Genomic DNA, 23,797 nt, shown 5'->3' on the forward strand with positions numbered 1-23,797 from the left:
GTCCACGGCTGTACCTACCTCTGTGTCGTCACTCGTCCATAATTGTATACCTAACTGTGGTGGTTTTTTTTTTCTATCTTCTTCATACTAGTAGTTTAGCAGTCTGCTGACAGTGTCCACCAGGTCCGTCATTATATTATATATACCTACAGTAGTTATATATATTTTTTTTTATATCATTAATTATCATCTCTATACTAGCAGACGCAGTACGGTAGGCCACGGCTGTGGCTATCTCTGTGTCGTCAGTGCTCGTCCATAATTGTATACCTACCTACCTGTGGTGGAAGTTTTTTTCTATCTTCTTCATACTAGTAGTTTAGCAGTCTGCTGACAGTGTCCACCAGGTCCGTCATTATATTATATATACCTACAGTAGTTATATATATATATTTTTTTATATCATTAATTATCATCTCTATACTAGCAGACGCAGTACGGTAGTCCACGGCTGTAGCTACCTCTGTGTCGTCAGTCACTCGTCATCCATAAGTATACTAGTATCCATCCATCTCCATTGTTTACCTGAGGTGCCTTTTAGTTGTGCCTATTAAAATATGGAGAACAAAAATGTTGAGGTTCCAAAAATAGGGAAAGATCAAGATCCACTTCCACCTCGTGCTGAAGCTGCTGCCACTAGTCATGGCCGAGACGATGAAATTCCATCAACGTCGTCTGCCAAGGCCGATGCCCAATGTCATAGTACAGAGCATGTAAAATCCAAAACACAAAAGATCAGTAAAAAAATGACTCAAAAATCTAAATAAAAATCGTCGGAGGAGAAGCGTAAACTTGCCAATATGCCATTTACCACACGGAGTGGCAAGGAACGGCTGAGGCCCTGGCCTATCTTCATGGCTAGTGGTTCAGCTTCACATGAGGATGGAAGCACTCAGCCTCTCGCTAGAAAAATGAAAAGACTTAAGCTGGCAAAAGCACAGCAAAGAACTGTGCGTTCTTCAAAATCACAAATCCACAAGGAGAGTCCAATTGTGTCGGTTGCGATGCCTGACCTTCCCAACACTGGACGTGAAGAGCATGCACCTTCCACCATTTGCACGCCCCCTGCAAGTGCTGGAAGGAGCACCCGCAGTCCAGTTCCTGATAGTCAGATTGAAGATGTCAGTGTTGAAGTACACCAGGATGAGGAGAATATGGGTGTTGCTGGCACTGGGGAGGAAATTGACAAGGAGGATTCTGATGGTGAGGTGGTTTGTTTAAGTCAGGCACCCGGCGAGACACCTGTTGTCCGTGGGAGGAATATGGCCATTGACATGCCTGGTGAAAATACCAAAAAAATCAGCTCTTCGGTGTGGAAGTATTTCAACAGAAATGCGGACAACAGGTGTCAAGCCGTGTGTTGCCTTTGTCAAGCTGTAATAAGTAGGGGTAAGGACGTTAACCACCTCGGAACATCCTCCCTTATACGTCACCTGCAGCGCATTCATCATAAGTCAGTGACAAGTTCAAAAACTTTGGGCGACAGCGGAAGCAGTCCACTGACCAGTAAATCCCTTCCTCTTGTAACCAAGCTCACGCAAACCACCCCACCAACTCCCTCAGTGTCAATTTCCTCCTTCCCCAGGAATGCCAATAGTCCTGCAGGCCATGTCACTGGCAATTCTGACGAGTTCTCTCCTGCCTGGGATTCCTCCGATGCATCCTTGAGTGTAACGCCTACTGCTGCTGGCGCTGCTGTTGTTGCTGCTGGGAGTCGATGGTCATCCCAGAGGGGAAGTCGTAAGACCACTTTTACTACTTCCACCAAGCAATTGACTGTCCAACAGTCCTTTGCGAGGAAGATGAAATATCACAGCAGTCATCCTGCTGCAAAGCGGATAACTGAGGCCTTGGCATCCTGGGCAGTGAGAAACGTGGTTCCGGTATCCATCATTACTTCAGAGCCAACTATAGACTTGATTGAGGTACTGTGTCCCCGGTACCAAATACTATCTAGGTTCCATTTCTCTAGGCAGGCGATACCGAAAATGTACACAGACCTCAGAAAAAGACTCACCAGTGTCCTAAAAAATGCAGTTGTACCCAATGTCCACTTAACCACGGACATGTGGACAAGTGGAGCAGGGCAGACTCAGGACTATATGACTGTGACAGCCCACTGGGTAGATGTATTGACTCCCGCCGCAAGAACAGCAGCGGCGGCACCAGTAGCAGCATCTCGCAAACGCCAACTCTTTCCTAGGCAGGCTACGCTTTGTATCACCGCTTTCCAGAATACGCACACAGATGAAAACCTCTTACGGCAACTGAGGAAGATCATCACAGAATGGCTTACCCCAATTGGACTCTCCTGTGGATTTGTGGCATCGGACAACGCCAGCAATATTGTGCGTGCATTATATCTGGGCAAATTCCAGCACGTCCCATGTTTTGCACATACCTTGAATTTGGTGGTGCAGAATTATTTAAAAAACGACAGGGGCGTGCAAGAGATGCTGTCGGTGGCCACAAGAATTGCGGGACACTTTCGGCGTACAGGCACCACGTACAGAAGACTGGAGCAACACCAAAAACGCCTGAACCTGCCCTGCCATCATCTGAAGCAAGAAGTGGAAACGAGGTGGAATTCAACCCTCTATATGCTTCAGAGGATGGAGGAGCAGCAAAAGGCCATTCAAGCCTATACATCTGACCACGATATAGGAGGTGGAATGCACCTGTCTCAAGCGCAGTGGAGAATGATTTCAACGTTGTGCAAGGTTCTGCAACCTTTTGAACTTGCCACACGTGAAGTCAGTTCAGACACTGCCAGCCTGAGTCAGGTCATTCCCGTCATCAGGCTTTTGCAGAAGAAGCTGGAGACATTGAAGGAGGAGCTAAGACAGAGCGATTCCGCTAGGCATGTGGGACTTGTGGATGGAGCCCTTCATTCGCTTAACCAGGATTCACGGGTGGTCAATCTGTTGAAATCAGAGCACTACATTTTGGCCACCGTGCTCGATCCTAGATTTAAAACCTACGTTGTATCTCTCTTTCCGGCAGACACAAGTCTGCAGGGGTTCAAAGACCTGCTGGTGAGAAAATTATCAAGTCAAGCGGAACTTGATCGGTCAACAGCTCCTCCTTCACAGTCTCCCGCAATTGGGGGTGCGAGGAAAAGGCTCAGAATTCCGAGCCCACCCGCTGGCGGTGATGCAGGGCAGTCTGGAGCGACTGCTGATGCTGACATCTGGTCCGGACTGAAGGACCTGCCAACGATTACGGACATGTCGTCTACTGTCACTGCATATGATTCTCTCACCATTGAAAGAATGGTGGAGGATTATATGAGTGACCGCATCCAAGTAGGCACGTCAGACAGTCCGTACGTATACTGGCAGGAAAAAGAGGCAATTTGGAGGCCCTTGCACAAACTGGCTTTATTCTACCTAAGTTGCCCTCCCACAAGTGTGTACTCCGAAAGAGTGTTTAGTGCCGCCGCTCACCTTGTCAGCAATCGGCGTACGAGGTTACTTCCAGAAAATGTGGAGAAGATGATGTTCATTAAAATGAATTATAATCAATTGCTCCGTGGAGACATTGACCAGCAGCAATTGCCTCCACAAAGTATACAGGGAGCTGAGATGGTGGATTCCAGTGGGGACGAATTGATAATCTGTGAGGAGGGGGATGTACACGGTGATGAATCGGAGGATGATGATGAGGTGGACATCTTGCCTCTATAGAGCCAGTTTGTGCAAGGAGAGATTTATTGCTTCTTTTTTGGTGGGGGTCCAAACCAACCCGTCATTTCAGTCACAGTCGTGTGGCAGACCCTGTCACTGAAATGATGGGTTGGTTAAAGTGTGCATGTCCTGTTTATACAACATAAGGGTGGGTGGGAGGGCCCAAGGCAATTCCACCTTGCACCTCTTTTTTCCTTTATTTTTCTTTGCGTCATGTGCTGTTTGGGGAGTGTTTTTTGGAAGGGCCATCCTGCGTGACACTGCAGTGCCACTCCTAGATGGGCCAGGTGTTTGTGTCGGCCACTTGGGTCGCTGAGCTTAGTCACACAGCTACCTCATTGCGCCTCTTTTTTTCTTTGCGTCATGTGCTGTTTGGGGAGTGTTTTTTGGAAGGGCCATCCTGCGTGACACTGCAGTGACACTCCTAGATGGGCCAGGTGTTTGTGTCGTCCACTTGGGTCGCTGAGCTTAGTCACACAGCTACCTCATTGCGCCACTTTTTTTCTTTGCGTCATGTGCTGTTTGGGGAGTGTTTTTTGGAAGGGCCATCCTGCGTGACACTGGAGTGCCACTCCTAGATGGGCCAGGTGTTTGTGTCGGCCACTTGGGTCGCTGAGCTTAGTCACACAGCTACCTCATTGCGCCTCTTTTTTTCTTTGCGTCATGTGCTGTTTGGGGAGTGTTTCTGGAAGGGCCATCCTGCGTGACACTGCAGTGCCACTCCTAGATGGGCCAGGTGTTTGTGTCGGCCACTTGGGTCGCTGAGCTTAGTCACACAGCTACCTCATTGCGCCTCTTTTTTTCTTTGCGTCATGTGCTGTTTGGGGAGTGTTTTTTGGAAGGGCCATCCTGCGTGACACTGCAGTGCCACTCCTAGATGGGCCAGGTGTTTGTGTCGGCCACTTGGGTCGCTGAGCTTAGTCACACAGCTACCTCATTGCGCCTCTTTTTTTCTTTGCGTCATGTGCTGTTTGGGGAGTGTTTTTTGGAAGGGCCATCATGCGTGACACTGCAGTGCCACTCCTAGATGGGCCAGGTGTTTGTGTCGGCCACTTGGGTCACTGAGCTTAGTCATCCAGCGACCTCGGTGCAAATTTTAGGACTAAAAATAATATTGTGAGGTGTGAGGTGTTAAGAATAGACTGAAAATTAGTGGAAATTATGGTTATTGAGGTTAATAATACTTTGGGATCAAAATGACTCCCAAATTCTATGATTTAAGCTGTTTTTTAGGGTTTTTTGAAAAAAACACCCGAATCCAAAACACACCCGAATCCGACAAAAAAAATTCGGTGAGGTTTAGCCAAAACGCGTTCGAACCCAAAACACGGCCGCGGAACCGAACCCAAAACCAAAACACAAAACCCGAAAAATTTCCGGTGCACATCTCTAGTGGCCATGCCATGTCACTGTGCAGGAGCCAGCACCGCTCACACACTAGTCCCCGGTGCAGCCCCCAACCCCCGGGACACCCGGAGCAACAAAATGTAGATTCAGGCCACCAGGCCACGCCCCTACCTATGAAACCATGCCTCCTTTTTACCATTGCGCTGCTTATCTGCGCGCACTGCATTACAATCTCCCTCGCCACCTCTCTGGGTGTCACCAGTGATAGTGACACCTCTGCCATGCTTGTAGCAGCTGGTCCTAAGATCTACACCTCAAGCCCTGAGTGTTTGCCCTTGTGACTTGTTGATCATCATAGCAAAGCAGATGCTTACAGAAAACTGCAGGGGCTTAGATTGAAAATAAAAAAAATTGATGGGTATAAGGTAGAGAGGAGCGGGTTCGGTTCTCCGAGAACCGAATTCCCCACGAACCCCACGAACTCCTCCTCCGAGGCAGGCTCGGTTGTTCCCGCCTGACTCGGAAAACCTGAACAAGGGAAAATGTAATCATCCCGCTGTCGGATTCTCGCGAGATTCGGATTCCATATAAAGAGCTGCGCGTTGCCGCCATTTTTACTCGTGCATTGAAGAGAGAGCGGAGAGGACGTGGCTATGTTCTCTCAGTGGAAATCTCAATATCAGTGCTCAGTATCAGTGGATACTTATTGCTGCTCAGTAATACTAGTAGTGTGTCTCTCCTGCTCAGTGTCAGTTCTCAGTAGTATCCTCATCAGTGCTCAGTATCACTGCTCATTGTCTTGTGCTGCATTGTTGTGCTCAGCATACTACAGTACATTACTAATAGTCCAGTGCTGCATCTTGCTGCTCAGTGTCAGTTCTAGTATCCTCATCAGTGCTCACTATCACTGCTCATTGCATTGTGGTGTTCTGTATACTACAGTAACATAGTAATATAGTAACATATAGTAACATAGTTTTTGAGGTTGAATAGAGGCAAATTGCCCATCGTGTTCAACCTGTTTTAAGTTGTGATGATTCTACATACTTGCTGAATAATGTTTTATGACTAGTTAGCTACTACAACTCATGTTACCCCCGGATTAACCATGTTGATATTTTAAGTATTATAACCTTGGATAGCTTTTTCATTCAGAAATGTATCCATTCCTTTTTTAAATCCAATTACAGAGTCCGCCATTACCACCTTCCCTGGCAGGGAATTCCACATCCTGATTGCCCTAACAGTGAAGATCATAGTATCTCACCTGGCAGGTAAGTAGGAGTTGGGCCTGAGCTGTGGAGGATTGCTGCTCGGGCACCCCCTGTCAAATGAAGGAGATCCAACTGAGGCAGCACAAGGGAACTCTCGAAAGAAGAACAAGGCTAGAGGAAGATCTGAGACAAAGAAATCTGACTTTTACCAGAGCTGACCAGAGGAAAGCACAAACACAGTCCCCCACTACCACAAATAATGCAGTCGAGTTTCCCACATTTGGGGAAATCACAGGGGTCAGCATACCCAGAATGCAATGAATGAACCTCACCCTGGGAGAACAATCTTCATGACCATGGTATCGCCTATGCAAAATAAGTATGATTTGGGATAGGGCTGGGGAGGGCCGCTGCTCAGGCACATCTCTGTCAAGTAAAGGAGATTCAACTGAGGCAGCACAAGGGAACTCTCATCTGGGGACAACAACTGCAGGGAGAACACATATTTTCAGATGAACATGGGAGGGCAGAAGGCTGCCTAATACTGAAGCACCCCCAAACAACAAACCAAATGCAACAACTAGTACAAGCATTCCTGGGGGAAGTTCTGCAGAAGACGGATTTGCATACGGTGATGTCATCCAAGCAGTGGGCCAAAGTTGGCTGGATCCCTCATCTGCATATGAAAAGAGAAAAGGGGTATGCAGGGCATGGCGGCCTTTTGCGGCGCTTGGATGACCCTTAGTTCGCATTAAACACCCCCACCCTCCTTCGGTGTGGGGCTCATGTTGACAATGCCCCAGCCCCTGAAGCATTCAAGCTGATTTCTTACAGCAGCTTGGCACTGTAACAGCTCCAGAGCTGCTCTGTAAGGCAAGTAAAAGGGTGTGTAGTTTGCATTGTGCATTGGAAGGCACAAAGTAAGCAGACAGGAGGAGAAGTCAGGATAGTGCACAAGGGTATAAAAGGGAGGGGCTCAAGAAAAAAGAAGTGGAAACAGACAGCAAACTAGGCTGGAGAGAGACCTGAGACAAAGAGATCTGAATTATACGAGAGCCGACCAGGGGAAACACAAATTATGCAGTCAAGTTTCCCACATTTGGGGAAATCGCAGGGGCAGCACACCCAGAGTGCAATGGGTGAGCCTTGCCCTGGAAGAAGCACCTTCATGATCATAGTATCTCACCTGGCAGGTAAGTAGGAGTTGGGCTTGAGCTGGGGAGGGTCGCTGCTCGGGCACCCCCCTGTCAAGTGAAGGAGATCCAACTGAGGCAGCACAAGGGAACTCTCGAAAGAAGAACAAGGCTAGAGGAAGATCTGAAACAAAGAAATCTGACTTTTACCAGAGCTGACCAGAGGAAAACACAAACACAGTCCCCCACTACCACAAATAATGCAGTCGAGTTACCCACATTTGGGGAAATCACAGGGGTCAGCATACCCAGAATGCAATGAATGAACCTCACCCTGGGAGAATAATCTTCATGACCATGGTATCTCCTATGCAAAATAAGTATGATTTGGGATAGGGCTGGGGAGGGCCGCTGCTCAGGCACATCTCTGTCAAGTAAAGGAGATTCAACTGAGGCAGCACAAGGGAACTCTCATCTGGGGACAACAACTGCAGGGAGAACACATATTTTCAGATGAACATGGGAGGGCAGAAGGCTGCCTAATACTGAAGCACCCCCAAACAACAAACCAAATGCAACAACTAGTGCAAGCATTCCTGTTTGTTTCTGAAGCCAACTTTGACCCACTGCTTGGATGACATCACCATATGCAAATCCATCTGCTGCAGGCCTTCCCCCAGGAATGCTTGCACTCTTTATATGAAATCCGAATCTCGCGAGAATCCGACAGCGGGATGATGACATTTTCCCTTGTTCAGGTTTTCCGAGTCAGGCGGGAACAACCGAGCCTGCCTCGGAGGAGGAGTTCGTGGGGTTCGTGGGGAATTCGGTTCTCGGAGAACCGAACCCGCTCCTCTCTACCTTATACCCATCAATTTTTTTTATTTTCAATCTAAGCCCCTGCAGTTTTCTGTAAGCATCTGCTTTGCTATGATGATCAACAAGTCACAAGGGCAAACACTCAGGGCTTGAGGTGTAGATCTTAGGACCAGCTGCTACAAGCATGGCAGAGGTGTCACTATCACTGGTGACACCCAGAGAGGTGGCGAGGGAGATTGTAATGCAGTGCGCGCAGATAAGCAGCACAATGGTAAAAAGGAGGCATGGTTTCATAGGTAGGGGCGTGGCCTGGTGGCCTGAATCTACATTTTGTTGCTCCGGGTGTCCCGGGGGTTGGGGGCTGCACCGGGGACTAGTGTGTGAGCGGTGCTGGCTCCTGCACAGTGACATGGCATGGCCACTAGAGATGTGCACCGGAAATTTTTCGGGTTTTGTGTTTTGGTTTTGGGTTCGGTTCCGCGGCCGTGTTTTGGGTTCGAACGCGTTTTGGCTAAACCTCACCGAATTTTTTTTGTCGGATTCGGGTGTGTTTTGGATTCGGGTGTTTTTTTCAAAAAACCCTAAAAAACAGCTTAAATCATAGAATTTGGGAGTCATTTTGATCCCAAAGTATTATTAACCTCAATAACCATAATTTCCACTAATTTTCAGTCTATTCTTAACACCTCACACCTCACAATATTATTTTTAGTCCTAAAATTTGCACCGAGGTCGCTGGATGACTAAGCTCAGTGACCCAAGTGGCCGACACAAACACCTGGCCCATCTAGGAGTGGCACTGCAGTGTCACGCATGATGGCCCTTCCAAAAAACACTCCCCAAACAGCACATGACGCAAAGAAAAAAAGAGGCGCAATGAGGTAGCTGTGTGACTAAGCTCAGCGACCCAAGTGGCCGACACAAACACCTGGCCCATCTAGGAGTGGCACTGCAGTGTCACGCAGGATGGCCCTTCCAAAAAACACTCCCCAAACAGCACATGACGCAAAGAAAAAAAGAGGCGCAATGAGGTAGCTGTGTGACTAAGCTCAGCGACCCAAGTGGCCGACACAAACACCTGGCCCATCTAGGAGTGGCACTGCAGTGTCACGCAGGATGGCCCTTCCAAAAACACTCCCCAAACAGCACATGACGCAAAGAAAAAAAGAGGCGCAATGAGGTAGCTGTGTGACTAAGCTCAGCGACCCAAGTGGCCGACACAAACACCTGGCCCATCTAGGAGTGGCACTGCAGTGTCACGCAGGATGGCCCTTCCAAAAAACACTCCCCAAACAGCACATGACGCAAAGAAAAAAAGTGGCGCAATGAGGTAGCTGTGTGACTAAGCTCAGCGACCCAAGTGGACGACACAAACACCTGGCCCATCTAGGAGTGTCACTGCAGTGTCACGCAGGATGGCCCTTCCAAAAAACACTCCCCAAACAGCACATGACGCAAAGAAAAAAAGAGGCGCAATGAGGTAGCTGTGTGACTAAGCTCAGCGACCCAAGTGGCCGACACAAACACCTGGCCCATCTAGGAGTGGCACTGCAGTGTCACGCAGGATGGCCCTTCCAAAAAACACTCCCCAAACAGCACATGACGCAAAGAAAAATAAAAGAAAAAAGAGGTGCAAGGTGGAATTGCCTTGGGCCCTCCCACCCACCCTTATGTTGTATAAACAGGACATGCACACTTTAACCAACCCATCATTTCAGTGACAGGGTCTGCCACACGACTGTGACTGAAATGACGGGTTGGTTTGGACCCCCACCAAAAAAGAAGCAATAAATCTCTCCTTGCACAAACTGGCTCTATAGAGGCAAGATGTCCACCTCATCATCATCCTCCGATTCATCACCGTGTACATCCCCCTCCTCACAGATTATCAATTCGTCCCCACTGGAATCCACCATCTCAGCTCCCTGTATACTTTGTGGAGGCAATTGCTGCTGGTCAATGTCTCCACGGAGCAATTGATTATAATTCATTTTAATGAACATCATCTTCTCCACATTTTCTGGAAGTAACCTCGTACGCCGATTGCTGACAAGGTGAGCGGCGGCACTAAACACTCTTTCGGAGTACACACTTGTGGGAGGGCAACTTAGGTAGAATAAAGCCAGTTTGTGCAAGGGCCTCCAAATTGCCTCTTTTTCCTGCCAGTATACGTACGGACTGTCTGACGTGCCTACTTGGATGCGGTCACTCATATAATCCTCCACCATTCTTTCAATGGTGAGAGAATCATATGCAGTGACAGTAGACGACATGTCCGTAATCGTTGGCAGGTCCTTCAGTCCGGACCAGATGTCAGCATCAGCAGTCGCTCCAGACTGCCCTGCATCACCGCCAGCGGGTGGGCTCGGAATTCTGAGCCTTTTCCTCGCACCCCCAATTGCGGGAGACTGTGAAGGAGGAGCTGTTGACCGATCAAGTTCCGCTTGACTTGATAATTTTCTCACCAGCAGGTCTTTGAACCCCTGCAGACTTGTGTCTGCCGGAAAGAGAGATACAACGTAGGTTTTAAATCTAGGATCGAGCACGGTGGCCAAAATGTAGTGCTCTGATTTCAACAGATTGACCACCCGTGAATCCTGGTTAAGCGAATGAAGGGCTCCATCCACAAGTCCCACATGCCTAGCGGAATCGCTCTGTCTTAGCTCCTCCTTCAATGTCTCCAGCTTCTTCTGCAAAAGCCTGATGATGGGAATGACCTGACTCAGGCTGGCAGTGTCTGAACTGACTTCACGTGTGGCAAGTTCAAAAGGTTGCAGAACCTTGCACAACGTTGAAATCATTCTCCACTGCGCTTGAGACAGGTGCATTCCACCTCCTATATCGTGGTCAGATGTATAGGCTTGAATGGCCTTTTGCTGCTCCTCCATCCTCTGAAGCATATAGAGGGTTGAATTCCACCTCGTTTCCACTTCTTGCTTCAGATGATGGCAGGGCAGGTTCAGGCGTTTTTGGTGTTGCTCCAGTCTTCTGTACGTGGTGCCTGTACGCCGAAAGTGTCCCGCAATTCTTGTGGCCACCGACAGCATCTCTTGCACGCCCCTGTCGTTTTTTAAATAATTCTGCACCACCAAATTCAAGGTATGTGCAAAACATGGGACGTGCTGGAATTTGCCCAGATATAATGCACGCACAATATTGCTGGCGTTGTCCGATGCCACAAATCCACAGGAGAGTCCAATTGGGGTAAGCCATTCTGTGATGATCTTCCTCAGTTGCCGTAAGAGGTTTTCATCTGTGTGCGTATTCTGGAAAGCGGTGATACAAAGCGTAGCCTGCCTAGGAAAGAGTTGGCGTTTGCGAGATGCTGCTACTGGTGCCGCCGCTGCTGTTCTTGCGGCGGGAGTCAATACATCTACCCAGTGGGCTGTCACAGTCATATAGTCCTGAGTCTGCCCTGCTCCACTTGTCCACATGTCCATGGTTAAGTGGACATTGGGTACAACTGCATTTTTTAGGACACTGGTGAGTCTTTTTCTGAGGTCTGTGTACATTTTCGGTATCGCCTGCCTAGAGAAATGGAACCTAGATAGTATTTGGTACCGGGGACACAGTACCTCAATCAAGTCTATAGTTGGCTCTGAAGTAATGATGGATACCGGAACCACGTTTCTCACTGCCCAGGATGCCAAGGCCTCAGTTATCCGCTTTGCAGCAGGATGACTGCTGTGATATTTCATCTTCCTCGCAAAGGACTGTTGGACAGTCAATTGCTTGGTGGAAGTAGTAAAAGTGGTCTTACGACTTCCCCTCTGGGATGACCATCGACTCCCAGCAGCAACAACAGCAGCGCCAGCAGCAGTAGGCGTTACACTCAAGGATGCATCGGAGGAATCCCAGGCAGGAGAGAACTCGTCAGAATTGCCAGTGACATGGCCTGCAGGACTATTGGCATTCCTGGGGAAGGAGGAAATTGACACTGAGGGAGTTGGTGGGGTGGTTTGCGTGAGCTTGGTTACAAGAGGAAGGGATTTACTGGTCAGTGGACTGCTTCCGCTGTCGCCCAAAGTTTTTGAACTTGTCACTGACTTATGATGAATGCGCTGCAGGTGACGTATAAGGGAGGATGTTCCGAGGTGGTTAACGTCCTTACCCCTACTTATTACAGCTTGACAAAGGCAACACACGGCTTGACACCTGTTGTCCGCATTTCTGTTGAAATACTTCCACACCGAAGAGCTGATTTTTTTGGTATTTTCACCAGGCATGTCAATGGCCATATTCCTCCCACGGACAACAGGTGTCTCGCCGGGTGCCTGACTTAAACAAACCACCTCACCATCAGAATCCTCCTTGTCAATTTCCTCCCCAGCGCCAGCAACACCCATATTCTCCTCATCCTGGTGTACTTCAACACTGACATCTTCAATCTGACTATCAGGAACTGGACTGCGGGTGCTCCTTCCAGCACTTGCAGGGGGCGTGCAAATGGTGGAAGGTGCATGCTCTTCACGTCCAGTGTTGGGAAGGTCAGGCATCGCAACCGACACAATTGGACTCTCCTTGTGGATTTGTGATTTTGAAGAACGCACAGTTCTTTGCTGTGCTTTTGCCAGCTTAAGTCTTTTCATTTTTCTAGCGAGAGGCTGAGTGCTTCCATCCTCATGTGAAGCTGAACCACTAGCCATGAAGATAGGCCAGGGCCTCAGCCGTTCCTTGCCACTCCGTGTGGTAAATGGCATATTGGCAAGTTTACGCTTCTCCTCCGACGATTTTTATTTAGATTTTTGAGTCATTTTTTTACTGATCTTTTGTGTTTTGGATTTTACATGCTCTGTACTATGACATTGGGCATCGGCCTTGGCAGACGACGTTGATGGAATTTCATCGTCTCGGCCATGACTAGTGGCAGCAGCTTCAGCACGAGGTGGAAGTGGATCTTGATCTTTCCCTATTTTTGGAACCTCAACATTTTTGTTCTCCATATTTTAATAGGCACAACTAAAAGGCACCTCAGGTAAACAATGGAGATGGATGGATACTAGTATACTTATGGATGACGAGTGACTGACGACACAGAGGTAGCTACAGCCGTGGACTACCGTACTGCGTCTGCTAGTATAGAGATGATAATTAATGATATAAAAAAAAATATATATATAACTACTGTAGGTATATATAATATAATGACGGACCTGGTGGACACTGTCAGCAGACTGCTAAACTACTAGTATGAAGAAGATAGAAAAAAACTTCCACCACAGGTAGGTAGGTATACAATTATGGACGAGCACTGACGACACAGAGATAGCCACAGCCGTGGCCTACCGTACTGCGTCTGCTAGTATAGAGATGATAATTAATGATATAAAAAAAAATATATATAACTACTGTAGGTATATATAATATAATGACGGACCTGGTGGACACTGTCAGCAGACTGCTAAACTACTAGTATGAAGAAGATAGAAAAAAAAAACCACCACAGTTAGGTATACAATTATGGACGAGTGACGACACAGAGGTAGGTACAGCCGTGGACTACCGTACTGCGTCTGCTAGTATAGATAATATACTAAATATATTACTACTGTAGGTATATAATATAATGACGGACCTGGTGGACACTGTCAGCAGACTCCTAAACTACTAGTATGAAGAAGATAAAAAAAAAAACCCACCACAGGTAGGTAGGTATACAATTATGGACGAGCACTGACGACACAGAGATAGCCACAGCCGTGGACTACAGTACTGCGTCTGCTAGTATAGATAATATAATAAATATATTACTACTGTAGGTATATAATATAATGATGGACCTGGTGGACACTGTCAGTAGACTCCTAAACTACTAGTATGAAGAAGATAGAAAAAAAAAAACCACCACAGGTAGGTAGGTATACAATTATGGACGAGCACTGACGACACAGAGATAGCCACAGCCGTGGACTACCGTACTGCGTCTGCTAATATAGAGATGATAAAGATGAAAAAAAAAATATAACACTACTGCAGGTAAATATTTATATAATATATGTATGACGGACCTGCTGGACACTGTCAGCAGAATGCATTTATAGAATAAAAAAAAAACACCACAGGAGTGTTTAACTTTTTCAGGCAGACAATATACTGGTGGTCACACTGGCAGCAAAAGTGTGCACTGTACTCCTGCTATAACTGCTCCCCAGTCTCCCCCACAATTAAGCTGTGTGAGCAGTGAGCACTCAGCACAGTCAGATATACATAGATGATATATCATGCAGCACACTGAGGCTGAGCACAGATATGGTATGTGTATCGTTTTTTTTCAGGCAGAGAACGGATTATAAATAATAAAACTGGTGGTCACTATCAGCAAAACTCTGCACTACTGAGTACTCCTGACAAGTTCAACTGCTCCCCAAATTAGTAGTAAATCAAATGTCACTCGTCTCTATCTTCTAATCTAAACGGAGAGGACGCCAGCCACGTCCTCTCCCTATCAATCTCAATGCACGTGTGAAAATGGCGGCGACGCGCGGCTCCTTATATAGAATCCAAGTCTCGTGAGAATCCGACAGCGGGATGATGACGTTCGGGCGCGCTCGGGTTAACCGAGCAAGGCGAGAGGATCCGAGTCTGCTCGGACCCGAGCAAAAAAGGGTGAAGTTCGGGCGGGTTCGGATTCCGAGGAACCGAACCCGCTCATCTCTTATGGCCACCCAGCATGACGCCTCCCTTCTTGACCATGCTGTAATTGCAGTCGCACTGCAGTTCAGCGTGATCATAAAAAATGGTGTAGCCTCCTGCTGGTGCAGACTGTATGTGCGCGCAGGAAGCCGCCACCATTTTTGTGATCACAGCGGCTGAATGTGATGTCATACAGCTGCTGTGACCACGCCCCCTGTGTCTCCTCCATTGCAGACCCCATTTTGAAGCCTTGCCCCCGCACCGCTCCATCCCTGACTTGGAAATGGAGTGTTGCTGACCCCCCTCTCCCCCCCTGCCCCGATTGACAGGCAGAGGCGATCGCATTCTCTGCGGGGTGCCGCAGAAAATGCAGGCACATGCGTATGCTCTTAGCAATTTTTGCAGTTGGATCACTTATTGTGATTGCAATCCAACCTGAATCAGGCCCTATTACCTATCACAATGCGCTGCGGGCAGTACAAAATTGGTTTAATATAGGAGAAAAACCCCCAGACCTGTGCTCCTTAACTGTACCTGGTGGCTAGTGGAGCGGCTGCCCAGTAATCAGTGTCCACGCCAGTGCGCACACGGTCCACCCCCTACGGCCACGCTCCCCTTCATCAGCGGCCTCGTGATCCGGAAGGGCGGTGTGTGTGTGACTGACCTTAGGAAGAAACCGGAGCCTCCGCTGCAGTGACCCAGCAACCAGGGCACGGGAGTATACAGCGCCGCTGGGAGTGATGAAGCTGCAGTAAAGATGTCTATTAGACCTAGCCTGCTGCAGCCCTTGTAGATTCTCATAAAACAAGTTCTTCTTTTCTTGTCAAAATGAATAGCTAAGAATTGGCTTCCTGAGGCAGGCCCCTGTTAAGTGGCCTGCTACTGAAGGCACCAACTACAAACTGAGCTCCCTGTTCATGGAAGCGGGGTTATAGAGGAGGATGCGCTGAGCATCTTGGGAACAGTCAAAAGCTTTGAGTCGGTTGGTGCCTCAGATCAAGATCCTACTCTACACCCCAATGTGAATCCTTGTGGAGTCCTGTGTACCCCACAGAAGAAATTAATGTGTCACACCCATTGGCAGCAACCTTAGAATAGCTGCTGATGGGCACAATTGAGAAAGGAAGGGGGGGGGGACATTTGAATCCAGCACATAGATGCAATTCAAATATGTAATTTGTACCTTCCTATTTTAAAATATAATGGATGAACTTCACCCTGTGAGAACAATCTTCATGATCAAGAGATCTCATATGCAAAATAAGTATGAGTTGGGATAGGGCTGGGGAGGGTGGCTGCTCGGGCAGCCCCTCCCCCATCAAGTTAAGGAGATTCAACTGAGGAAGCACAAGGGAACTCTCGTCTGGGGACAACAACTGCAGGGAGACCACATCTTTTCAGATGAACATGGGAGGGCGGAAGGCTGCCTAATACTGAAGCACCATCGAATATCAAACCATATGCAACAACTAGTACAAGCATTCCTGGGGGAAGGTCTGCAGCAGACGGATTTGCATACGGTGATGTCATCCAAGCAGTGGGCCAAAGTTGGCTGGAACCCTCATCTGCATATGAAAAGAGAAAAGGGGCATGCAGGGCATGGCGGCCTTTTGCGGTGCTTGGATGACCCCTAGTTCGCATTAAACACCCCCACCCTCCTTTGGTGTGGGGCTCATGTTGGCTATGCCCCAGCCCCTGAAGCATTCAAGCTGATTTCTTACAGCAGCTGGGCACTGTAACAGCTCCAGAGCTGCTCTGTAAGGCAACTAAAAGGGTGTGGGCCCTGCAGCACTACCTGTAGTTCGCATTGTGCGTTGGAAGGCACAAAGTAAGCAGACGGGAGAAGTCAGGATAGTGCGCAAGGGCATAGAAGGGAGTGGCTCCAGAAAAGAGAAGTGGAAACAGACAGCAAACTAGGCTGGAGAGAGACCTGAGACAAAGAGATCTGAATTATACGAGAGCCGACCAGGGGAAACACAAATTATGCAATCAAGTTTCCCACATTTGGGGAAATCACAGGAGCAGCACACCCAGAGTGCAATGGGTGAGCCTTGCCCTGGGAGAAGCACCTTCATGATCATAGTATCTCACCTGGCAGGTAAGTAGGAGTTGGGCTAGAGCTGGGGAGGGTCACTGCTCGGGCACCCCCCTGTCAAGTGAAGGAGATCCAACTGAGGCAGCACAAGGGAACTCTCGAAAGAAGAACAAGGCTAGAGGAATATATGAGACAAAGAAATCTGACTTTTACCAGAGCTGACCAGAGGAAAACACAAACACAGTCCCCCACTACCACAAAAAATGCAGGCGAGTTTCCCACATTTGGGGAAATCACAGGGGTCAGCATACCCAGAATGCAATGAATGAACCTCACCCTAGGTGAACAATCTTCATGACCATGGTGTCTCCTATGCAAAATAAGTATGATTTGGGATAGGGCTGGGAGGGCCGCTGCTCAGGCACATCTCTGTCAAGTAAAGGAGATTCAACTGAGGCAGCACAAGGGAACTCTCATCTGGGGACAACAACTGCAGGGAGAACACATATTTTCAGATGAACATGGGAGGGCAGAAGGCTGCCTAATACTGAAGCACCCCCAAACAACAAACCAAATGCAACAACTAGTGCAAGCATTCCTGGGGCAAGGCCTGCAGCAGATGGATTTGCATATGGTGATGTCATCCAAGCAGTGGGTCAAAGTTGGCTTCAACCCTCATCTGCATATGAAAAGAGAAAAGGGGCGTGCAGGGCATGGCGGCCTTTTGCGGTGCTTGGATTACCCCTAGTTCGCATTAAACACCCCCACCCACCTTTGGTGTGGGGCTCATGTTGGCCATGCCCCATCCCCTGAAGCATTCAAGCTGATTTCTTGCAGCAGCTGGGCACTGTAACAGCTCCAGAGCTGCTCTTTAAGGCAAGTAAAAGATTGTGTGGGCCCTGCAGCACTACCTGTAGTTTGCATTGTGCATTGGAAGGCACAAAGTAAGCAGACGGGAGGAGAAGTCAGGATAGTGCACAAGGGTATAGAAGGGAGGGGCTCAAGATAAAAGAAGTGGAAACAGACAGCAAACTAGGCTGGAGAAAGACCTGAGACAAAGAGATCTGAATTATACGAGAGCCGACCAGAGGAAACACAAATTATGCAGTCAAGTGTCCCACATTTGGGGAAATCGTAGGAGCAGCACACCCAGAGTGCAATGGGTGAGCCTTGCCCTGGGAGAAGCACCTTCCTGATCATAGTATCTCACCTGGCAGGTAAGTAGGAGTTGGGCTAGAGCTGGGGAGGGTCACTGCTCGGGCACCCCCCTGTCAAGTGAAGGAGATCCAACTGAGGCAGCACAAGGGAACTCTCGAAAGAAGAACAAGGCTAGAGGAATATATGAGACAAAGAAATCTGACTTTTACCAGAGCTGACCAGAGGAAAACACAAACACAGTCCCCCACTACCACAAAAAATGCAGGCGAGTTTCCCACATTTGGGGAAATCACAGGGGTCAGCATACCCAGAATGCAATGAATGAACCTCACCCTGGGTGAACAATCTTCATGACCATGGTGTCTCCTATGCAAAATAAGTATGATTTGGGATAGGGCTGGGAGGGCCGCTGCTCAGGCACATCTCTGTCAAGTAAAGGAGATTCAACTGAGGCAGCACAAGGGAACTCTCATCTGGGGACAACAACTGCAGGGAGAACACATATTTTCAGATGAACATGGGAGGGCAGAAGGCTGCCTAATACTGAAGCACCCCCAAACAACAAACCAAATGCAACAACTAGTGCAAGCATTCCTGGGGGAAGTTCTGCAGAAGACGGATTTGCATACGGTGATGTCATCCAAGCAGTGGGCCAAAGTTGGCTGGAACCCTCATCTGCATATGAAAAGAGAAAAGGGGTATGCAGGGCATGGCGGCCTTTTGCGGCGCTTGGATGACCCTTAGTTCGCATTAAACACCCCCACCCTCCTTCGGTGTGGGGCTCATGTTGGCCATGCCCCATCCCCTGAAGCATTCAAGCTGATTTCTTGCAGCAGCTTGGCACTGTATCAGCTCCAGAGCTGCTCTGTAAGGCAAGTAAAAGGGTGTGGGCCCTGCAGCACTACCTGTAGTTTGCATTGTGCATTGGAAGGCACAAAGTAAGCAGACAGGAGGAGAAGTCAGGATAGTGCACAAGGGTATAAAAGCGAGTTTCCCACATTTGGGAAAATCACAGGGGTCAGCATACCCAGAATGCAATGAATGAACCTCACCCTGGGAGAACAATCTTCATGACCATGGTATCTCCTATGCAAAATAAGTATGATTTGGGATAGGGCTGGGGAGGGCCGCTGCTCAGGCACATCTCTGTCAAGTAAAGGAGATTCAACTGAGGCAGCACAAGGGAACTCTCATCTGGGGACAACAACTGCAGGGAGAACACATATTTTCAGATAAAAATCTTGGTCATGCTCTGGTTTCTCTTCAGAACGAACAAATCTTTCGCCTTTTATTAAAGATTTCCGTGGAGAGGAGCAAAACCGAGTTTTATCTCAATTTTTGCATGCCCCATCTTTTTGGGGTTTCTTTTATCGGTTTAAAGATAGAATGAGTGTGCTTTAATGTTAGCTCATTTGCATAGAAATGACAGTAAATGTTTGTTTCTTTTCAAACAGAACTTTCTTGACCATGCTACTTGCTTGAAAGATCTGGGAGCACATGGAATACAGTACAAACCATGCTTATAGCAAGGAGAAGCCAGGTGAGAAATCTGCTTACTTTCAAGTTGGGCGCTCACTTTGATCTGAATGAGGACTGCTGGCACAGCATTTAGGCGACAGGTGGAATCTTGGTCATGCTCTGGTTTCTCTTCAGAACGAACAAATCTTTCGCCTTTTATTAAAGATTTCTGTGGAGAGGAGCAAAACTGAGTTTTATCTCAATTTTTGCATGCCCCATATTATTGGGGTTTCTTTTATCAGTTTCTTGTTAGCTTTAATGTAAGTTTATTTGCATAACAATGACTATAAATGTCTGTTTCTTTTCAAGCAGAACTTTCTTGACCATTCTAATTGCTTGAAAGATCTGGGAGCACATGGAAAAGAGTACAAACCATGCTTATAGCAAGGGGAAGCCTGGTGAGAAATCTGCTTTCTTTCTTTCAAATTGGGTGCTCACTTTGCGCTGAATGAGGACTGCTGGCATGGCACTCAGGCGACAGGTGGAATCTTAGTCATACTCTGGTTTCTCTTCAAAACGAACAGATCTTTCGCCTTTTACTAAAGATTTCCGTGGAGAGGAGCAAAACTGAGTTTTATCTCAATTTTTGCATGCTCCGTCTTATTGGGGTTTCTTTTATCGGTTTAAAGATAGAACGAGTGTGCTTTAATGTAAGCTCATTTGCATAGAAATGACAGTAAATGTTTGTTTCTTTTCAAACAGAACTTTCTTGACTATACTAAATGCTTGAAAGATCTGGGAGCACATGGAAAAGAGTACAAACCATGTTTATAGCAAGGGGAAGCCTGGTGAGAAATCTGCTTTCTTTCTTTCAAATTGGGTGCTCACTTTGAGCTGAATGAGGACTGCTGGCATGGCACTCAGGCGACAGGTGGAATCTTGGTCATGTTCTGGTTTCTCTTCAGAACGAACAAATCTTTCGCCTTTTACTAAAGATTTCCGTGGAGAGGAGCAAAACTGAGTTTTATCTCAATTTTTGCATGCCCCATCTTATTGGGATTTTATTTTATCGGTTTAAAGATAGAACGAGTGTGCTTTAATGTAAGCTCATTTGCATAGAAATGACAGTAAATGTTTGTTTCTTTTCAAACAGAACTTTCTTGACCACACTAATTGCTTGAAAGATCTGGGAGCACATGGAAAAGAGTACAAACCATGTTTATAGCAAGGGGAAGCCTGGTGAGAAATCTGCTTTCTTTCTTTCAAATTGGGTGCTCACTTTGAGCTGAATGAGGATTGCTGGCATGGCACTCAGGCGACAGGTGGAATCTTGGTCATGCTCTGGTTTCTCTTCAAAACGAACAGATCTTTCGCCTTTTACTAAAGATTTCCGTGGAGAGGAGCAAAACTGAGTTTTATCTCAATTTTTGCATGCTCCGTCTTATTGGGGTTTCTTTTATCGGTTTAAAGATAGAACGAGTGTGCTTTAATGTAAGCTCATTTGCATAGAAATGACAGTAAATGTTTGTTTCTTTTCAAACAGAACTTTCTTGACTATACTAATTGCTTGAAAGATCTGGGAGCACATGGAAAAGAGTACAAACCATGTTTATAGCAAGGGGAAGCCTGGTGAGAAATCTGCTTTCTTTCTTTCAAATTGGGTGCTCACTTTGAGCTGAATGAGGACTGCTGGCATGGCACTCAGGCGACAGGTGGAATCTTGGTCATGTTCTGGTTTCTCTTCAGAACGAACAAATCTTTCGCCTTTTACTAAAGATTTCCGTGGAGAGGAGCAAAACTGAGTTTTATCTCAATTTTTGCATGCCCCATCTTATTGGGGTTTTATTTTATCGGTTTAAAGATAGAACGAGTGTGCTTTAATGTAAGCTCATTTGCATAGAAATGACAGTAAATGTTTGTTTCTTTTCAAACAGAACTTTCTTGACCACACTAATTGCTTGAAAGATCTGGGAGCACATGGAAAAGAGTACAAACCATGTTTATAGCAAGGGGAAGCCTGGTGAGAAATCTGCTTTCTTTCATTCAAATTGGGTGCTCACTTTCAGCTGAATGAGAACTGCTGGCATGGCACTCAGGCGACAGGTGGAATCTTGGTCATGCTCTGGTTTCTCTTCAGAACTAACAAATATTTCGCCTTTTATTAAAGATTTCCGTGGAGAGGAGCAAAACTGAGTTTTATCTCAATTTTTGCATGCCCCATATTATTGGGGTTTCTTTTATCAGTTTAAAGACAGAACGAGTGTGCTTTCTTGTTAGCTTTAATGTAAGTTTATTTGCATAACAATGACAGTAAATGTTGTTTCTTTTCAAACAGAACTTTCTTGACCATGCTACTTGCTTAAAGGTCTGGGAGCACATGGAAAACAGTACAAACCATGCAGTATCACAAGAGCCTTTATTTGATCTTTCATGAAGATAGAGCAGAATTGAGGACACGTCAACAATTTCTGCCGAAGGTGGTTCATCTTTCCACATGGTGCCTTTGGCCACTGACACCTTCGTTGAGTCAAAGTCTCTGGCTGTGGTCAGAACTTTGAAAATGTATGTCACCAGAACGGTTCAGATTAGGAAAACAGAGGCTCTGTTTGTCCTGTATGCTCCCAACAGGATTTGGTGTCCTGCTTCCATGCAGACCATTATGCGCTGGATCTGTGGTAAGATTCAGCATGCTCGTTCCACGGCAGGATTGCCGTTACTGAAGTAGGTGAAGACCCATTCTACTAGAAAGGTGGGTTCATCCTTGGCAGCTGGTCGGGGAGTCTCGGCATTGCAACTTTGCCGAGCAGCTATTTAGTAAACACTTTTGCTAAGTTTTACAAGTTTGATACCTTGGCTGATGATAACCTTAAGTTGGGTCATTCGGTGCTGCAGAGTCGTACGCACTCTCCCACCCGTTCAAGAGCTTTGGTATAACCCCATGGTTCTTAATGTGACCCCAGCATCCTCTAGGTCGTATGAGAAAATAGGATTTTAATACCTACCGGTAAATCCTTTTCTCTTAGTCTGTAGAGGATGCTGGGCACCCGTCCCAGTCCATACTGTGTCTGCAGTTATTACTTGTGGTTATACACATGTTGTGTTATGGTTCTGGTCAGCTTTTTGCTGCAATTGTTCATGCCGTTGGCTTGTGTTCTGTTGAATGCCACGTTCTGCGGCATGTTTAAGGTGTGAGCTGGTAAGATGCTCACCTTAGTTTAACAATAAATCCTTTCCTCGAAATGTCCGTCTCCCTGGGCACAGTTCCTATAACTGGAGTCTGGAGGAGGGGCATAGAGGGAGGAGCCAGTTCACACCCTTTGAAAGTCTTAAAGTGCCCATGTCTCTTGCGGATCCCGTCTATACCCCATGGTTCTTAATGTGACCCCAGCATCCTCTACGGACTAAGAGAAAAGAATGCCCTTGCGCACTATCCTGACTTCTCCTCCCGTCTGCTTACTTTGTGCCTTCCAACGCACAATGCGAACTACAGGTGGTGCTGCAGGGCCCACACCCTTTTACTTGCCTTACAGAACAGCTCTGGAGCTGTTACAGTGCCCAGCTGCTGCAAGAAATCAGCTTGAATGCTTCAGGGGATGGGGCATGGCCAACATGAGCCCCACACCAAAGGAGGGTGGGGGTGTTTAATGTGAACTAGGGGTCATCCAAGCACTGCAAAAGGCCGCCATGCCCTGCATGCCCCTTTTCTCTTTTCATATGCAGATGAGGGTTCCAGTCAACTTTGGCCCACTGCTTGGATAACATCACCGTATGCAAATCCGTCTGCTGCAGACCTTCCCCCAGGAATGCTTGTACTAGTTGTTGCATATGGTGCTTCAGTATTAGGCAGCCTTCCGCCCTCCCATGTTCATCTGAAAAGATGTGGTCTCCCTGCAGTTGTTGTCCCCAGACGAGAGTTCCCTTGTGCTTCCTCAGTTGAATCTCCTTAACTTGACGGGGGAGGTGCTGCCCGAGCAGCCCTCCCCAGCCCTATCCCAACTCATATTTATTTTGCATATGAGATCTCTTGATCATGAAGATTGTTCTCACAGGGTGAGTTTCATCCATTATATTTTAAAATAGAAAGGTACAAATTACATATTTGAATTGCATCTATGTGCTGGATTCAAATGTCCCCCCCCCTTCCTTTCTCAATTGTGCCCGTCAGCAGCTATTCTAAGGTTGCTGCCAATGGGTGTGACACATTAATTTCTTCTGTGGGGTACACTGGACTCCACAAGGATTCACATTGGGGTGTAGAGTAGGATCTTGATCTGAGGCACCAACCGGCTCAAAGCTTTTGACTGTTCCCAAGAA

The 23,797-nt window shown here is 47.3% G+C and overlaps 14 non-coding genes and 1 pseudogene across 14 annotated transcripts; 7 read left to right on the top strand and 8 right to left on the bottom strand.

The window, feature by feature from the left end:
* Window positions 1-6,466: 6,466 nt before the first annotated feature.
* Window positions 6,467-6,630, bottom strand: LOC135049220 (U1 spliceosomal RNA). Its single transcript, XR_010240987.1, has one exon. It is a non-coding gene; the product is annotated as a U1 spliceosomal RNA (small nuclear RNA).
* A 655-nt stretch (window positions 6,631-7,285) lies between these two features.
* Window positions 7,286-7,448, bottom strand: LOC135049501 (U1 spliceosomal RNA). Its single transcript, XR_010241248.1, has one exon. It is a non-coding gene; the product is annotated as a U1 spliceosomal RNA (small nuclear RNA).
* A 152-nt stretch (window positions 7,449-7,600) lies between these two features.
* Window positions 7,601-7,764, bottom strand: LOC135049289 (U1 spliceosomal RNA). The gene has a single exon (XR_010241051.1). It is a non-coding gene; the product is annotated as a U1 spliceosomal RNA (small nuclear RNA).
* Window positions 7,765-16,775: 9,011 nt separating this feature from the next.
* On the bottom strand, window positions 16,776-16,938 carry LOC135049574 (U1 spliceosomal RNA). Its single transcript, XR_010241312.1, has one exon. It is a non-coding gene; the product is annotated as a U1 spliceosomal RNA (small nuclear RNA).
* Window positions 16,939-17,090: 152 nt separating this feature from the next.
* Window positions 17,091-17,254, bottom strand: LOC135049319 (U1 spliceosomal RNA). The gene has a single exon (XR_010241080.1). It is a non-coding gene; the product is annotated as a U1 spliceosomal RNA (small nuclear RNA).
* A 675-nt stretch (window positions 17,255-17,929) lies between these two features.
* LOC135049467 (U1 spliceosomal RNA) lies at window positions 17,930-18,092 on the bottom strand. Its single transcript, XR_010241220.1, has one exon. It is a non-coding gene; the product is annotated as a U1 spliceosomal RNA (small nuclear RNA).
* A 152-nt stretch (window positions 18,093-18,244) lies between these two features.
* On the bottom strand, window positions 18,245-18,408 carry LOC135049338 (U1 spliceosomal RNA). Its single transcript, XR_010241099.1, has one exon. It is a non-coding gene; the product is annotated as a U1 spliceosomal RNA (small nuclear RNA).
* Window positions 18,409-19,000: 592 nt separating this feature from the next.
* On the bottom strand, window positions 19,001-19,128 carry LOC135049670 (U1 spliceosomal RNA; annotated as a pseudogene).
* Window positions 19,129-19,272: 144 nt separating this feature from the next.
* On the top strand, window positions 19,273-19,388 carry LOC135049107 (U5 spliceosomal RNA). The gene has a single exon (XR_010240875.1). It is a non-coding gene; the product is annotated as a U5 spliceosomal RNA (small nuclear RNA).
* A 270-nt stretch (window positions 19,389-19,658) lies between these two features.
* Window positions 19,659-19,774, top strand: LOC135049124 (U5 spliceosomal RNA). Its single transcript, XR_010240892.1, has one exon. It is a non-coding gene; the product is annotated as a U5 spliceosomal RNA (small nuclear RNA).
* Window positions 19,775-20,038: 264 nt separating this feature from the next.
* Window positions 20,039-20,154, top strand: LOC135049086 (U5 spliceosomal RNA). The gene has a single exon (XR_010240854.1). It is a non-coding gene; the product is annotated as a U5 spliceosomal RNA (small nuclear RNA).
* Window positions 20,155-20,428: 274 nt separating this feature from the next.
* Window positions 20,429-20,544, top strand: LOC135049090 (U5 spliceosomal RNA). Its single transcript, XR_010240858.1, has one exon. It is a non-coding gene; the product is annotated as a U5 spliceosomal RNA (small nuclear RNA).
* A 275-nt stretch (window positions 20,545-20,819) lies between these two features.
* Window positions 20,820-20,935, top strand: LOC135049110 (U5 spliceosomal RNA). Its single transcript, XR_010240878.1, has one exon. It is a non-coding gene; the product is annotated as a U5 spliceosomal RNA (small nuclear RNA).
* A 274-nt stretch (window positions 20,936-21,209) lies between these two features.
* Window positions 21,210-21,325, top strand: LOC135049071 (U5 spliceosomal RNA). The gene has a single exon (XR_010240840.1). It is a non-coding gene; the product is annotated as a U5 spliceosomal RNA (small nuclear RNA).
* A 275-nt stretch (window positions 21,326-21,600) lies between these two features.
* Window positions 21,601-21,716, top strand: LOC135049149 (U5 spliceosomal RNA). Its single transcript, XR_010240916.1, has one exon. It is a non-coding gene; the product is annotated as a U5 spliceosomal RNA (small nuclear RNA).
* Window positions 21,717-23,797: the final 2,081 nt, after the last annotated feature.

This window comes from Pseudophryne corroboree, unplaced genomic scaffold (genome assembly GCF_028390025.1).
Source record: "Pseudophryne corroboree isolate aPseCor3 unplaced genomic scaffold, aPseCor3.hap2 scaffold_99, whole genome shotgun sequence".
In the NCBI taxonomy this organism is placed as follows: Eukaryota; Metazoa; Chordata; class Amphibia; order Anura; family Myobatrachidae; genus Pseudophryne; species Pseudophryne corroboree.